Consider the following 15,086-nt stretch of genomic DNA (forward strand, 5'->3'; position numbering starts at 1 on the left):
CTTATAAGCACGAGGGCCTGCCTTCAAAGTCCTGGTGCCCACATGCAAAAACTAGGCATGGTGGCATGCTTATAATCTCAGTCCTGGAGAGGCAGAAACAGGACGAGCTCGGGGTTCTCTGGCTAGTCACACTTGCCTACTTGGGGAGCTCCAGGCCAGTGAGAGTCTCCATGTCAAAAAACAACATGAACAGTGACTGAGGAAGAATACTCTTTTGTTCTCTGGCCTAAATATGCATGCACATACATGTGCACCTTCACAAAATGAGCACACATATTACACAGGAAGTATGTATGTACTTAGGTACACACACATGCCATATGCAATGTATATGTTATGTGTTACATTTTTTTATTGTTGTGAGGGTGATGTGTTCATGCATGGTTATGGTTCTATTAAAAATGTTGATTCACTTCTGAAACAGAACCAATGGGCTAATAAATATAAGACAGCATGACCCGAGAGGATGATCACTCAGTTCTCCCAGTTGGAGAGGCATCAGAGCCAAAGTGCCTCAGCTTTGTCCACTGTTAGCTTGTGTGCAGTGCCTAGACACGTGTCAGTTCAGCTATTTTAGCCCTCTGTATTTGGAAGGGGCAGTTGGTGGTTTCTAGTTTTTATGTAAGATTCACATAGGTTGCTTCATGATTTTTTTTAATATGAAAACAAAACCCAAGTGCTCCAACCTTAGGCTAAGGAGGCTAATATTGGACAACTATTAAACTTCTTCATCAATGACACGCAAGGATGAGTCTGAAAATTGACCCAGCTTGCATGTTTCCAATAACTGTTTTCCATTACGTAGAATGAGTGCATTGGAGTTTATTCAATCATGTAATATTTGTGAGGGACTTTTACTCTTATTTGGAGATAAAAGGTACATAAAATGTGAGCGTTGATGCCATCATGTTTTGAAACAACTTTAAAAATTTATATTATGTGCATGAGCGTTTTGCATGCACATATGTATTTATATCAAATGCATGCCTGGTGCCCATGGAAGTCAGTAGAGAATGTTTGATCACCAAAATGGAGCTACTGATATTTGTGAACCACCATATGGGTGCTGGGAACCGAATCCAGGTCCGCTGCAGGAGTAACAAGTGTTATAAACTCTGAGCCACTTCTCCAGGCCTTGTCTTCATGGTTTAAAGTCTTTAGAGAGCTGTTCAAGGGAATTCACAAACAAGTAATCAAATGAATGAAAAATAACCAGCAATTAAACTAAGAGAGGGCAAGAATAAGGCAAAGATGATACAATGCCCTTGAATTTTTAAAAATCCATTTTATGTTGCCTCAGTTTTTATTTTGAACATGAGTTTAACTTCCTTGGCTCAGTGACCCAGATCTTAAAGGTGTTAGAGCCAAATATCTTCTCCATTCACCTGCTGGTAGCCATTTCCCAATGGGCAAGTGCTGCCTGCTGAATTGCCCCATGAGTCTACCTGCTTGCCTAATGCCATTTCCTAACCCCTCTGTAGGAAACTCTCCAGGTCAACCCTCTCCACGAAGTCCCATCATGGCAGGACTAGACTTCACAGATTCTCCCTTGACAGAGACCTAAAAGCAAAATTAAAGTAAGATAAAACACTTACCACCCTAGAATTATGATCCAAATTATATACATCACAAGTCCTTAAAAATATTTTGATTAAGGAGTTAGCCAATATGCTTGTAACCATGCAAACAAGGTGGTGTGTTGGAGCTAATTTTAGCACTAAAAGTAAATAATTACATAAATGCATTGAAGAATTAAAAGCCCAAAACATGGATTGGTGGTGAGAATGGTCCAAGCATGAGAGGATTGCAATTCTCTAATGTGCTCCTTGCCCCCATAACAACAGCCTGCACGTCCCATTCTCTTAGCCAGCTGGTTTGGGTTTTATTGTGTATATTACATGATTTGTTTGGACATTCGACCATAAGTAATGTTTATTATTATATTATTATAGGCTGTTTATTCTTTGAGCTAGGAGTGAGAAGAAGGAGATGAAAGCCATTGCCCTGCATTAAAAAGTCGTGGATGGCACTTGCTCACTAACGTTTTCTTAGAAAGGACCAAATCACAGGGCTGGAGATTGCTCAGTGGTTTGGAGAGCTTCCTGGCCAGATCCCAGCACCTGTGTCAAGCTACTTGTAATTACTTCTAATTCTAGTTCCAGGGTGCCAAAATCCCTCTTCTGGCCTCCAATGACAAGGTGCACACAGCACATCACACATACACAGAAGGTCACACACACATGGACACAGAAAAATAATGAAGACAATTTTTTTTTAAAACGAGATATGATCAAATCAAATGCAAGAGAGTCAGCATGAGCTGGGGATGGTGTTGAGACTCAAACTCTTTACCTGTCTGTCTAAGTTCCTTAGGAAAAGACCCAGGATGTTTTAGGATAAACAGCAGGCCCCAGCCCTGCCCCATGGATTTCTGTGCAGAGAGGAGGTCTGGTGATTGCTTCCATGAGGAGCGGTGGTCTTTAGCCTTGCAGGAATATTGTACACTTGAGATGTAGTTATGAAGAGTAAGGCTTTCTTTTGCTTATTTTTTTTTTTAAATTCATTTAGATTTAAATAACCCTCCATGGCTAGTTGTATTAGGTGATTGCTAGTTGTATTAGGTGATTGGTTCATGGGAGTTTTAAGAATTCTAAAGAGTAGCCATGCAGTGGTGGCTCACGCCTTTAATCCCAGCACTCGGGGGCAGAGGCAGGCGGATCTCTGTGAGTTCGAGACCAGCCTGGTCTACAAGAGCTAGCTCCAGGACAGGCTCCAAAACCACAGCGAAACCCTGTCTCGAAAAACCAAAAAAAAAATTCTATAGAGTGATAAATATACATAATTTAATGGATATTAATTGTAGTTTAATGGCCGAATGTGCTAAAAAGAAGTATTATAATTAATATAGTGCTGTACAGCTGCATTTAACTGCTAAAAATATTTGGTTCATGTATTTATTTCTTTCATTAACTTTTCAACATTTCCTTGACTTTGTATTCTATAGTCCATGCGAGCCTGTCTCTAATATTGAAGATTTATATATCTTAATGGACAAGAACCCCAAAGGTATTGTCAAATTTGCTAGTGGTGTATTAAGTGATTGTTTTGAGTATATTCTTTATATTATCAAATGACTTCTGCAAATGATTAGTGGCTACAAAGGGCTGGAAATGGAGCTCAGTGAGAGAATACTTGCCTATTGTGGGCAAGTTTCTGGGCTTCATCCCCAGCCCCACACGATAACACTGAGTCTACCTGTGCCACAAAGTGATAATATGATGATTTCAATTAATTTAGATCAACAGAAGTGTAATCCAGTAATGAAAAATACCACTCCACTTCAACACAACTCAATTCTATTAACATATAGTAAGACTACATTCTTTATTCACACATAGCACGACCACATTATTTACTTACACATAATGAGACCACATTATCTATTAACACATAGTAAGACCACTTTAGTAATTTACACATAGTAAGGCCACATTGTTGCGATAGGAGCGGAGGGACTGCGTCCCCGGCACCCGGCCGCCCACATGGCTAGCTTATGCCCCGAAATAATTACATGGAAACTGTATTTTTTTAATCACTGCCTGTCCCGTTATCTGTAGCCTCTTATTGGCAAGCTCTCAGATATTGTTCTAATATTCAGTGTAGCCCACGAGGAGGCTTACCACGAGGAGGCTTACCAGGGAGGATCTTAACCTGCTTCTGTCTGGAGTGGGAGAACCATGGCGACTCTCTGATTCAGCTTTTTCTCCCAGCATTCTCTTCTGTTTACTCCACTCACCTATGTTCTAACCAATAAAATGGGCCAAGGCAGTTTCTTTATTATAATCAACCAATGTCCTTCCTCCATCACCACATTATTTATTTATACATGATAAGACCACTTTATTTATTTACACAGAGTAAGACCATTTTATTTATTTACGCATAATAAGATTACATGGTAAGAGTAAGACCACTTTATTTACACAGAGTAAGGCCACTTTATTTATACATAGTATGATTATTTATTAACACATAGTAAGACCACTTTATTTACACATAGTAAGACCTTTATTTACACAGATTAAGACATTTATTAACACATAGTAAGACCACTTCATTTGCACATAGTAAGACAACATTATTAATTAACACATAGTAAGACCACTTTATTTATTTATACATAATAAGATTACATAGTAAGAGTAAGACCACTTTATTTACACATAGTAAGACCACTTTATTTACACATAGTAAGACATTATCTATTAACACATAGTAAGACCACTTTATTTATTTACACATAGTAAGACCACATTATTAACACATAGTAAGACCACTGTATTTACACATAGTAAGACATTATTGATTAACACATAGTAAGACCACTTTATTTACACATAGTAAGACCACTTTATTTACATATAGTAAGACAACATTATCTATTAACACATAGTAAGTAAGACCACTTTATTTATTTACACAGAGTAAGACGATATTGTTACTAGCATTTCCATACTTCACATTACTTTTACACCACAGTTGGTTTAATCCACTGATCATGTTCATAATAGCTTGTTGTATCAACTTTGAAAAATAGACAAATTAAGGGGAAAAGCGATAAAGATAGGCTTGTGATGAATATGGACTCCCTGTATTCAAGAATGTTGACCGAGAGCCCGGCACAGCAGCTCATGCCTGTAATTCTAGGACTGCTAAGGCGGGGGTTGAGACTATCATGGGCTAAAAAGAAAGACATTCTCTAAAAACAAAAATAAAGAAAAAGAATGTTAGTGTAGTGACACCTGGTTAGTAACACCAGGGTAGTGACGCCAGTAATATTGACAGGAAGGAATGTGTGTTCAAGGTTAGCCTGGACTCTATAGTGACATCCTGGAGCCGTGGCGAAGAAACGAGAGAGAGAAAGTTAGAAAGAGATAGACTGATTATGCAATCCATCTATCAATCAAAAAAGTCCACATTTTGGGGTGTTATTCTATAGACATGCACTTTCCAGGAGAGGGGGGCCACTAGCCACACTGAGCAGTTGAACGGTCAGTGTTTTAACATAGATGTGATCGCCATTTAAAATTCCCAATGTAGCTATTCTTGAATAAGTGTGTTGATTGGTCAGCTTTATTTACTTATTTATTACACTATTTACTTTGCCACAATGATACAGTTTAGAGTTGTGACACAGAGCGGAAAAAAGCAATTTTCTTTGTTTTCAAATTCCTGTTACTCTTCGAGATTGGGAGGAAAGGAATCAGAATTCTCTGCAATTTCAGAATTATGATTATTTTAAGGATATATCTAAAATGCATGTTTAAAGCATAAATCACACTAGATTTGATGGCTTTGACAAAGAGCTACAGCCTACAGGAATATCCAAACAATATAATGTAATTTCCAATTCAGATCTCGCAGGAAGGTAACAGCCCTGGTGGAATTATATGTGGACACTGCCCCTTTCAGGACTTACTTTGAATTGAACCTGTCTTAGCTATTAAGAAATGAGTCAAAGGACTTGCACAAACTCTTCAGTATGTGCTTTATCTTTTTTATTATTCAATCAGTCTGCATATGCTTGCATATAACATTATAGACTAGGATCTGCATATGGGGCATTATAAATCATATCTCATAAATTAATGATTGAAGAGTCCAATAAATTAGATGAGTCATTCTTTGACTACTCATCGGCATGTGTAAACATTGTGGTTTTACTTGATTTGGTTTGCAGAGACTAGGTACCAGGAAGAAGGCCCAATGCTCTATTGCTGCCCGAATTTCCTAAACCTGTATTTTTACTTTAATTATTTTTTTTTTATTTTATTCACACATTTGTCTGTCTCAGAGTGTCAAATTCCCTGGAACTAGAGTTACAGACAGTTGTAAGCAGCCATGTGGGTGCTGGGAATTGAACCCAGGGCCTCTGAAAGAGCAGAAAGTGCTCTTAACTATTAAGCCATCTCTCCAGGCCCAAACCTGTATTTTTTCTAAATTCAAAATCTCCAAAATTTATATCAAACATGTTAATTGCTTCTAATATGTTTGTCACTCTTTAGATAAAGATTATTGCAACTCATTTAAGGTTTTTACTCTACAGGTTCAATGTTGCGCTCCTCATGCTACCTGGAAGACCCTGAGCCTCTGTGGGGCAGGAAGAAAGGGACTCAGGTAAGTAGTGTTGAGTGACTGTGCCATCCATGGGCTCACATCAAGAGGATGAATGACAGCTGCCAAGAGACACGAAATAAAAAGTTAGCGAGGCGTGATGGGGCACACCAATCATTCTAACACCTGGGAGACTGAGGCAGAAGGACTGCTTTGAGTTTGGTGCCATCCTGGGCTACATAATGAGATCTTGTATTATTAAAAAAAAAGGCTTCAATCCAAAACCAAATAGCTGCATGAAAGAAAACAAAGCAAAACAAAAAAACAAAAGGAACAAAAAAAATTACGATGCCATTTTCCGAGGGATGTGAAGGGTTTTTAGCACAGCTGTGACAATCAGGTAATGCAAACCTTAACTAGCTAGAATTAGTCATTCGGTAGTGTTTAAGTCCTTGAAAACATAATGTGTGCACTTAATGTGCACAATTTCATCTTTCAATTATAAAAGCAAAACAAAACAAAAGTGAGCAAACCTGCCAGGCATCAGTTGCTGGTGGGGACTGAGATTTACTGATTTGAGCATAGCCCGGCACCTGCTGCGCTCGGGCTGGGGGACCTTGTGTTGACGCACATGGCCCAACTAAAATTCTCTTCTGTTTTTGTGTTTGTAGAAATTTTGCCTTTCAGGAGATGATCTGATCTAAGTTTTTAAATATTGTGCAGAGGGACCCCAGCAAGATGCCATGTTTTATCTCTGGGGTGGACTCCTTGGCCCCACTGAAGCAGTTGAGCGAATAATCGTGAGCACCAGAGTGGCAGGAAGCAATGTGACTGATTAATATATATGGTCAGGCTATAGGTCTAATTAAGAAGTGATCTTATTTACCTACTCTGAGGACATGAGCCTGGAAATTGCTTGCTATGTTAGTGAAAGATTTTGGTTTTGGATTTCCATGATTCATGGGCACTAAGAGAAACTCTGAATGAAAAAAACTTATGTAGATATATTAATGTACAGATACATAGTGAGGAAAATGCATTGAGCACAGACCAACAATGAGTACCTCTGGTGGATGTGTCAATACTTGTGCATAAACAGTAAACCGAGGTCTATTGGAAACACACATAGTTGGCAGGTCTGGGACAGGGGTAGAGTTCCTGATAGTAATGCAGGCCAGTGTGACATTTGGCTCATGGGCCCCAGTGGCTCCTGAATCAGCATTGTAGGAGTTTGTGAGGAAAATAGAGAGATGTCAACTATGGTAAGTTAGGATATCACAGTGCGAAGCAACAGCTGCTAGCTATTTTTAATGCTGGGTTCCCTTACCCTCTACCAATAAAAACCGCTGCCCCTCTGGGGCATGCAATACTCCCAGACACACAGACTCACATGCACAGGTGCATCAAGGTGTCCCCGCAGACACTTTTAAGGGTTGTAGAAGGTGGCTAGATGTTGTTTGTGCTAAGGAGAAAGGATAAAAACATAAGCAATCTTGAAAGTACGTAATGGACTAAAAACAAGTGTGGGTCAACAGAGAGAATGTTGTCTGTAGTGCTGGCCCTGCTTTTTCTCTCATGTAGAATCTAAAGAAAAAAATAGAGAGGTCTAGAATGGAACCAGCAGCAGGGCTTGGAATGGGGGTTGAGTGTCAGTAATAGGGACAGAACTATTGTTAGACTATCTGATACACACGTATGAAACTGTCCTGAGCCCCATTGTGTGTAAGTACACACTAGCAATCTAACTCTGGGCTTTTTCTTTCTTTTGAAAGTTTGTGCTTGACTACAGCAAGTGGATGCGCCCCCTCCAACTAAATCATTCTGGAACATGAAAGGTCTCAGATTTTACCTCTGTGGGTAAGGAAAGAAGAGATTAATGTGAGTAATAGCTCAAATTTTATGTTCTTGGGTTCGGGGGTTGGCTTATGGGTGTTGCTTTCACCTTCCCAAAGTAATGAATTGATGTAATTCATAAGTAAAACCAACAAAGGCCAGTGGTAGGCATCAAAAGCGTGGAAGGGAATGTGCTCAGACTGGGGGGGGGGTTTAATTAATGTGATTTAGCGCCATTAAAATCCAACAGAAGAAGGTAGGTGCTAGGTCATTCATTTTCAGGGTTGCTTAATATTCCATTTTCTTCGTTCATGCTGCAATTCACTTATGTATTTTTTCACTCGTAACAATCACACTGTTAATTTCTTAACAGCGTGAAAACAGGAGAAAGGGTTCGGGACAGAAAATGATCTGTTGATTCTAGTTGCATAGTAAGATCATGGGGCATCACTTATTCATGGTGCCACCCTTAAGGCCCAAAGCGTCCAGGCAAAGGGTCCATGGTGAACACAGATGAATGGTTGTCAGAACACTGACTGGCTAGAATGTAAAAAAAAGGATACACATTTTGGGGGAAAGTGACCAGATTTATTAACTAAGTGGAGAATGGACAATGGAATTGTGAAGAGATGTTGCTCTTGGGCCTTCTGATTTGTTCATGTATCATGTGTATACGTAGACATGTGCATAGCTTAGCACATTGATGCATGAATAGCGAGCAAACGGAGAGAGTGTATCAATAGCCTTGTAGAGCAGTGAGCTTCCCCAGGTGTCTGAATACAAGAGTTTTGACTCATCTGTAACTCGGGAAAATGTCAGAAAAGACAATCCTCCACCCCCCTCATTTCTGCTGTGAGGTGTGCTTCTTGCACAAGATGAGCACAGACAATGATTTGGGCCTCCGCTCATCCCTTCTTTGAATTATTTTATTATAATGGGGCGAGCACAAGAACGAATAAAGGTGGCCAATTTGGCAAAAATAGAAAAAGAAAAGAAGGAAAGAAGCATTATTACTCATGGTTCCTTTCCAACCCTCATAACACATAGATGCAGTCTGTCTGACCATGGCCTTGAAGGACATGTCCTGTCCTGTGAACCACGGTATTGCTGTTTGGATTGTGGCCACTGGTTGTATTTAGACAAGAAATAAATTATATGTATGAAAATGATTGTTTGAATAATTGTCTACTTGAAAAAAGGCTAAGCATGGGAGACTTCTGTGTACATTATTATATGCTTTACTGATCTAAAGGACATTCTCTTAAAAAGGACCTTGTCCACTGTGTCTTTGATCACTGTGCCTAAGATTATAGCTAATGTTTGGTCCAGTGTCTCACCTTCCCTTTTGATGTACCCTTAAAATTGAGTAAAGGCATGAGCTCACAGCTCAGCTGATGTAGACCCAGGTACAGTTAAGAGCAAGTTTTATAAAGGAAAAATTTGAATAGAAAATTTTCATCTTATTATTGTTGTGGCGTGGGTGTGCACATACTAGTACGCATGTATGTAGGTCTGTGGACAGCCATTTGGAAGCTGATTCTCTCCTTTTCATGGTAGTGTGTGATAATAGAACTCAGTCCCGTGACTTTCTCAGCAAGTACTTCTGCCCACTAATCATCTTGCCAGTCAAAGATCTGATTAATTTAGACTCATTAGTGATTAATAAAAGCCCTCCATCTTTAACTGACCTTTGTTGGATTGCATCATATTAAATGCAAGTTTTTAGTTCATTTCTGTGCCTGGCCCCCACCACATCTTCTGATTTTATTTATATGTTGGCCGTTTATGCCTTTAACACAAGTTAGCAATAAACCACCTACGCCTAAGCTATTGAACGTACAAGTACAAAAGTCCTTGAGTCCCTTCCGCACCCAGGTGGAAGCCAGCATCTCCATCTTCGCTGCACGTCAGCTGTGGCGTTCTCACTCTGTGGAGAGTGGAAGGTGTTTCTGCTCTGTGACACATGCACTCTACACAGAATGGAGCCCACAGACTTAAACCTTTTAATGGGCTGAGTCATGAGGGATTGGGCGACTAATCCAAACTTGGTGACTCTTACATTCCCATTGTTATCGGCTCCAAAATAACTCTACTTCTTAACGCACTGACTCATGTCCTCTTTAATGTTTCATACAACAGAAACTAAACTTCACCTCCCTGCGCAAGGGAAACAAATGCAGTCATTAAGACCATGTGCTACTACCCACGGACACCTTAGCCTCATTTATCTTTTTCAAGGGACCTGGTTGTGCATTGCTATGGGTCTCCCCTGAAACAGTGCTCCGAGAGGCCCCATGTTTCATGCATTAGCTGGCCGGCTCGTCATCTTTATTCTGTCAGTAGCTTGTTCACTCCTAAATTACATCAAGCGGATAGATGCTTGCTATGAATAAAATAAAAGAAAGAATATGGGACAGCAGAGGGAATTGCCCAGAGTTTGTCGTTAATAAGATTGAGCATCCCTAACTCTGCTAATCATGGACGGCTTTGGTTTGTTCTCAGAATTTTTCAGTATTAAGATTTGCTTTGCGGCCTTAGTAGTTTACACACTCAGTCAGTGATGAATGCCTGGACCCAGAACTCACTGAGGTGGGAGCGTGCAGAATGAGGGCGGCAGGCAGTGCTAAGGTCCTTGATGTGATTGGAGTGTGGTTTGTGGTTGTTCACGTTTAGTTCCCCTAATCTGAAACATCAGAAAGTGTTCTTAAATCTGAAACTTACTGAGCATTGACTTTTGGTGCATGTGGAAGATTCCACACGTGTCCTCATGATGGTTATAGTTAAAATACGGTCGGTTTCACTGAAGTATTCTAAAAACGTCTTTCTGGTCACAGGTGTCAGGTGACTAGGTGACAAAGGAATCTTATTTCTTTTGCGGTAATGTTTTTAAGATATTTGGTTATGTTTGTGCAAATTTTCAAAAGTTGAAGAAAAATTCCACACTTATACCATGCAAGTCAGAAGCAGGATGCTCAGCCGTGACTGTTGATAGCTCTGGCATGAGTTCCGCATCCTGTGATTTCATGGCTACAGTATGAAATACACTAGTCTCACAGTTTCCATGAAGCACGAATTCAGGGGTTTCTATGTGCTGTCTTGTCAACTTACAACAAGATGCCAAGCAAAATAGTTGCTTGGCTGTGTGTGTGTATGTTTTTGTATGTATGTATGTGTGTTTGTGTGTATGTCTGTGTGTGTGTCTGTGTATGTTTGTGTGTTTGTGTGTGTGTCTGTGTGTCTGTATGTATGTGTGTGTGTCTGTGTGTGTGTGCATGCGTGTGCATATGTGTGTGTCTGATCTGCCTGCAAGGCTCATGTCCATGGCTGGCTGTTGCTGGGGACCATCCTTCCTCTCCACATGAAGCCTTCCTCAGTAAGAATCCTTAAAACATGGCAGCTAATTTCCCCTGAGCCATCAGTACAGGACAGAATTAGGTAGGTCCTTCATGTATCACACAGCCTAACTCCCTGAGGCACAAACCAACACTTCCATATTGTTCTACTGATCACATAGACAGCCATGATCCCCAATGTGAACAGATCATACAGGCTGTGTGCCACAAGCTGTAGACCTGGCCATCATCTTGGAGGTTGAGAAGAGCAAGGAAGGTTCCCAAGAGGGATTGACATGAAGTGAGGGAGCTGAATAATCACATGTCCTCTTCACTGCCACGAGAGTCTCAGTCCCACAGAAAATCAGCTATCAGGTCTCTGTCAGTGCACTGCAGGAGCTTGATTTCAGCTTCCCATTTTCTCACTATTGACTTTGTAGTCATGATTCAATAAATGAGGGAGCTGGTAAACAAAGGTAGGACTAACTAAACCAAGACAACCAAACCCTGACCAATGATGAGAATTCTGGGGTGTCTCAATCAATGATTTTGATTAACCCTGTAACTCTGAGGTCCATCGGAGGCCGGTGAGATGACTCAGTGGGTTTAGGCACTTGTTGCCAAGCCCGAGAGCCTGAGTTCAATCCCCGGTCCACATGGTGGAAGGAAGAGAACTGTTCCCGAGGTTTTCTTCTGATCTCCCCATGTGTGCTACAGCATGCACCTACACACAGACAAAGACATACACACACAAAGAAACATACACATAGACAGAGACACATGCAAGGCACACAAACATGCATCCAAAGACACATACACAAAGACACACATAGACAAAAAGACACACAACACACACAGACACATAGACAAACACACTACAGACACACAAATGAACACACACAAAGACACACAAATATAGGTAAAGACACACAAACACAAAGAGACAGACTACATACAAGTAAAGACACACAAAGACAAAGATACTAATAAGACACATATAAAAAGAGACACACACATAGAAAAATACTCACAAGATGAATATACATATGAAGACACACACACACAAAGATATACATAGATACAAAGACACAGAAGATACACACATATAAAGACACATGCACACAGGCTAAGATACACACAAAAGACACACACAACAAAGACACACAGAAAGACACAGAAGACATACATACAGACAAAGACACACAACACACACAAAGACTCATTCACTGCTGGACGGTGGTGGTGCACTCCTGTATTCCCAGCACTTGGGAGGAAGAGACAGGCGGATCTCTGTGAGTTCGAGGCCAGCCTGGTCTACAAGAGCTAATTCCAGGGCAGGCTCCAAAGCTACAGAGAAACCCTGTCTCAAAACACCCACACACAGACAAAGACATACACACACACAAAGATACAGACAAAAGCACATAAAACACACACAAGGACATAAGACACACACATACAGACAAAAAACACCCATAGACAAAGACACACACAAAACACATATAGAAAAAGACACTCACCCAAAGGCACATACAAGACACACATACACACACCTAGGCAAAGACACATGACAGGACACAGACACACACAAAGACACACATAAAGGCAAAGACACACACATAGGCAAAGACACACACTTAGACAAAGACACACATGCAAAGACTCAACACATACAAAGACATACACAATGATACACAAATATAGTCAGACACACACACATGGACAGAGACACACACAGATAGATACAGACAAAGACAACACACATAAAAATACATACATGCATACAAAGACACACATGCACACAAAGATGTACACAAAGATATACAGAAGACCCACACACAATAACAAAGACACACACAAAGACATAATCACATAGCCCATGACACATACAGCAAAGACACACAACAGACACAAAGACACACTCACAAAGAAATACACACCACACCATACACAAAGCACACACAAATACACACACAGATAAAGATACATAACACACACAAACACACCTAACAAGTAAAAAGAATAGACACCTTTTTAGTTGTTTAGTAAATCTCATTACAGTTAGAAACATTTTCAATTTTGTTCTTTAGCTACTTAGTTTCATAAGTCTGTGTTGTTTCACTGTAAGTAAATTAATACAACTAGGCAGATATTTAAATGCGTAAATCTTTAAATAGTCAAGGACAAAACACAGCTGTTTATGGCCTCCTCATGAGATTACAGAATTTATGTACTATTGCGAATACATTTAAGGCAATCAATTCCAGCATAAATTTATTAAATCTGATTGATAGCCCTTCACACAGGAACACTGAGACCTGAGAAATTGATAGCATTGTTCTTCATCATTAAGGAGAGAGCGGATGGGGAATTCATGCTTGTTTATTGAACTGTAGTTAAAATACAGAAAGTTCAGTAGTTAGGAACCAGCATTGATCTAATGAGCACAGGATTGCTAAGGTTAAGGAAAGCTAAGCATCCCTGTCACATGGACATTCACTGTGGAAAGAGGAAGCCATCAGTTTTCTATTAACAATATCATGCTTGTTGTTGTTGGGACTGATTGTCTGTTGATTTTGTTGTTGTTGTTGTTTCCTGTGGGTGAGCAAAGGATGGTTTAAATGAATGAAGAAAGCATTCAAACCTATGCCAGTGATCTTGGAGCATGTCAGGAAGAACTTAACTAGACCCGAAGTCCCAAGGACTGCTGGGAAGCTAAAGCAGCTACTTTTTTCATGGGAAAGAGTATGGGAAGACTCAGTTTGGTGGTTTTTTTGTTTGGTTTTGTTTTTTTGTCTGTTAAGATTCTTTAGTTCAAGCTGGGGAGTAGTAGCACATGCCTTTAATCACAGCACTTAAGAGGCACTTAGGAGTCAGAGGCAGGCAAATCTGTGTGAGTTCAAGCACAGCCTGATCCTCAAAGTAGGTTCCAGAACAGCCAGAGCTACATACAGAAACCCTGTCTTGAACCCACCCCCCCCAAAGATTCTTTATTTCAATTTATAAGTTAACACATGAATAAATGAGGAAAATATGAAGATGAATAGAAACAATTAAGGCGAGCTGTGGATGGAGCATTTCCTGGTGTGTGATGACAGGAAGATCTCATGGAAAGAGAAATGGGATTAATTGAATTTCCATGTAAAGGGTCACTCTTGAGGTGAGGGACATAAGAAGAGGGCCCTTGAAGAATTGGGTGCTTTTGGTGCCAGCCAGTTGTTTCTCTAAATGTTTCTTCCCCACACCTCCCCTCCCCTACTATTTTATTTTGTTAGATCAGTTTTAGGATCTTAGAAAAATTGACTTGGGGCATTCTGGGCTTTTGTCTTTCTGAACAAATTTTAGGATAAGTGAATCAATATTCATAGAAATAACTTGCTGATATTTTAATTGGAATATACTGAATCTCTAAGTTAAGTTGGAAAAAAAGTTGATATTTATGAGATTGGCTCTTCCTGTCCATGAACATGGGAAAGCTCTTCCCCTCAAGTTATCTTATCTCATGATAAACCTCACTTTATTAATGAGTCCTATAATTTTATTCATATGGACCCACACAATTTGTTCATTCCATGCCTAAATATTTCTATATTGTGGTGCTAAAATAAGTAATCTTAGCTTGTATTTGACTTGTTTAGGGTGCCGTTTTCTACCACACGCGATTTAAACATTTGTCTGTCAGTCTGACCCTGGCTGATAGGGAAGAAATCACAAGTAGTGCGAGGTGCTGCCTTTATTACCTTCCATTGGGCCATCTTCACACATCCATCAGTGAAAAGGCCTGGGTACCACCTGTCAGAGCAGAGT

At 40.0% G+C, this 15,086-nt stretch overlaps 1 long non-coding RNA gene and 1 other non-coding gene across 9 annotated transcripts in view; both read left to right on the forward strand.

The window, feature by feature from the left end:
- The first annotated feature begins 3,002 nt into the window (after nt 1-3,002).
- LOC126509125 (uncharacterized) overlaps nt 3,003-15,086 on the forward strand; it is a 37,586-nt gene continuing 25,502 nt past the window's right edge. For all 8 annotated transcript variants that reach the window (XR_007594057.1, XR_007594060.1, XR_007594061.1 and 5 more), the window contains exons 1-3: nt 3,003-3,066; nt 6,107-6,177; nt 7,887-7,992. This is a non-coding gene — a long non-coding RNA (uncharacterized lncRNA). The remainder of the gene's footprint in view (nt 3,067-6,106; nt 6,178-7,886; nt 7,993-15,086) is intronic.
- On the forward strand, nt 11,787-11,857 carry LOC126509173 (small nucleolar RNA SNORD113/SNORD114 family). Its single transcript, XR_007594090.1, has one exon. It is a non-coding gene; the product is annotated as a small nucleolar RNA SNORD113/SNORD114 family (small nucleolar RNA).

This window comes from Alexandromys fortis, unplaced genomic scaffold, assembly GCF_014885135.2.
Source record: "Alexandromys fortis isolate MF-2015 unplaced genomic scaffold, M_Fortis_MF-2015_v1.1 scaffold_91, whole genome shotgun sequence".
Classification (NCBI taxonomy): domain Eukaryota; kingdom Metazoa; phylum Chordata; class Mammalia; order Rodentia; family Cricetidae; genus Alexandromys; species Alexandromys fortis.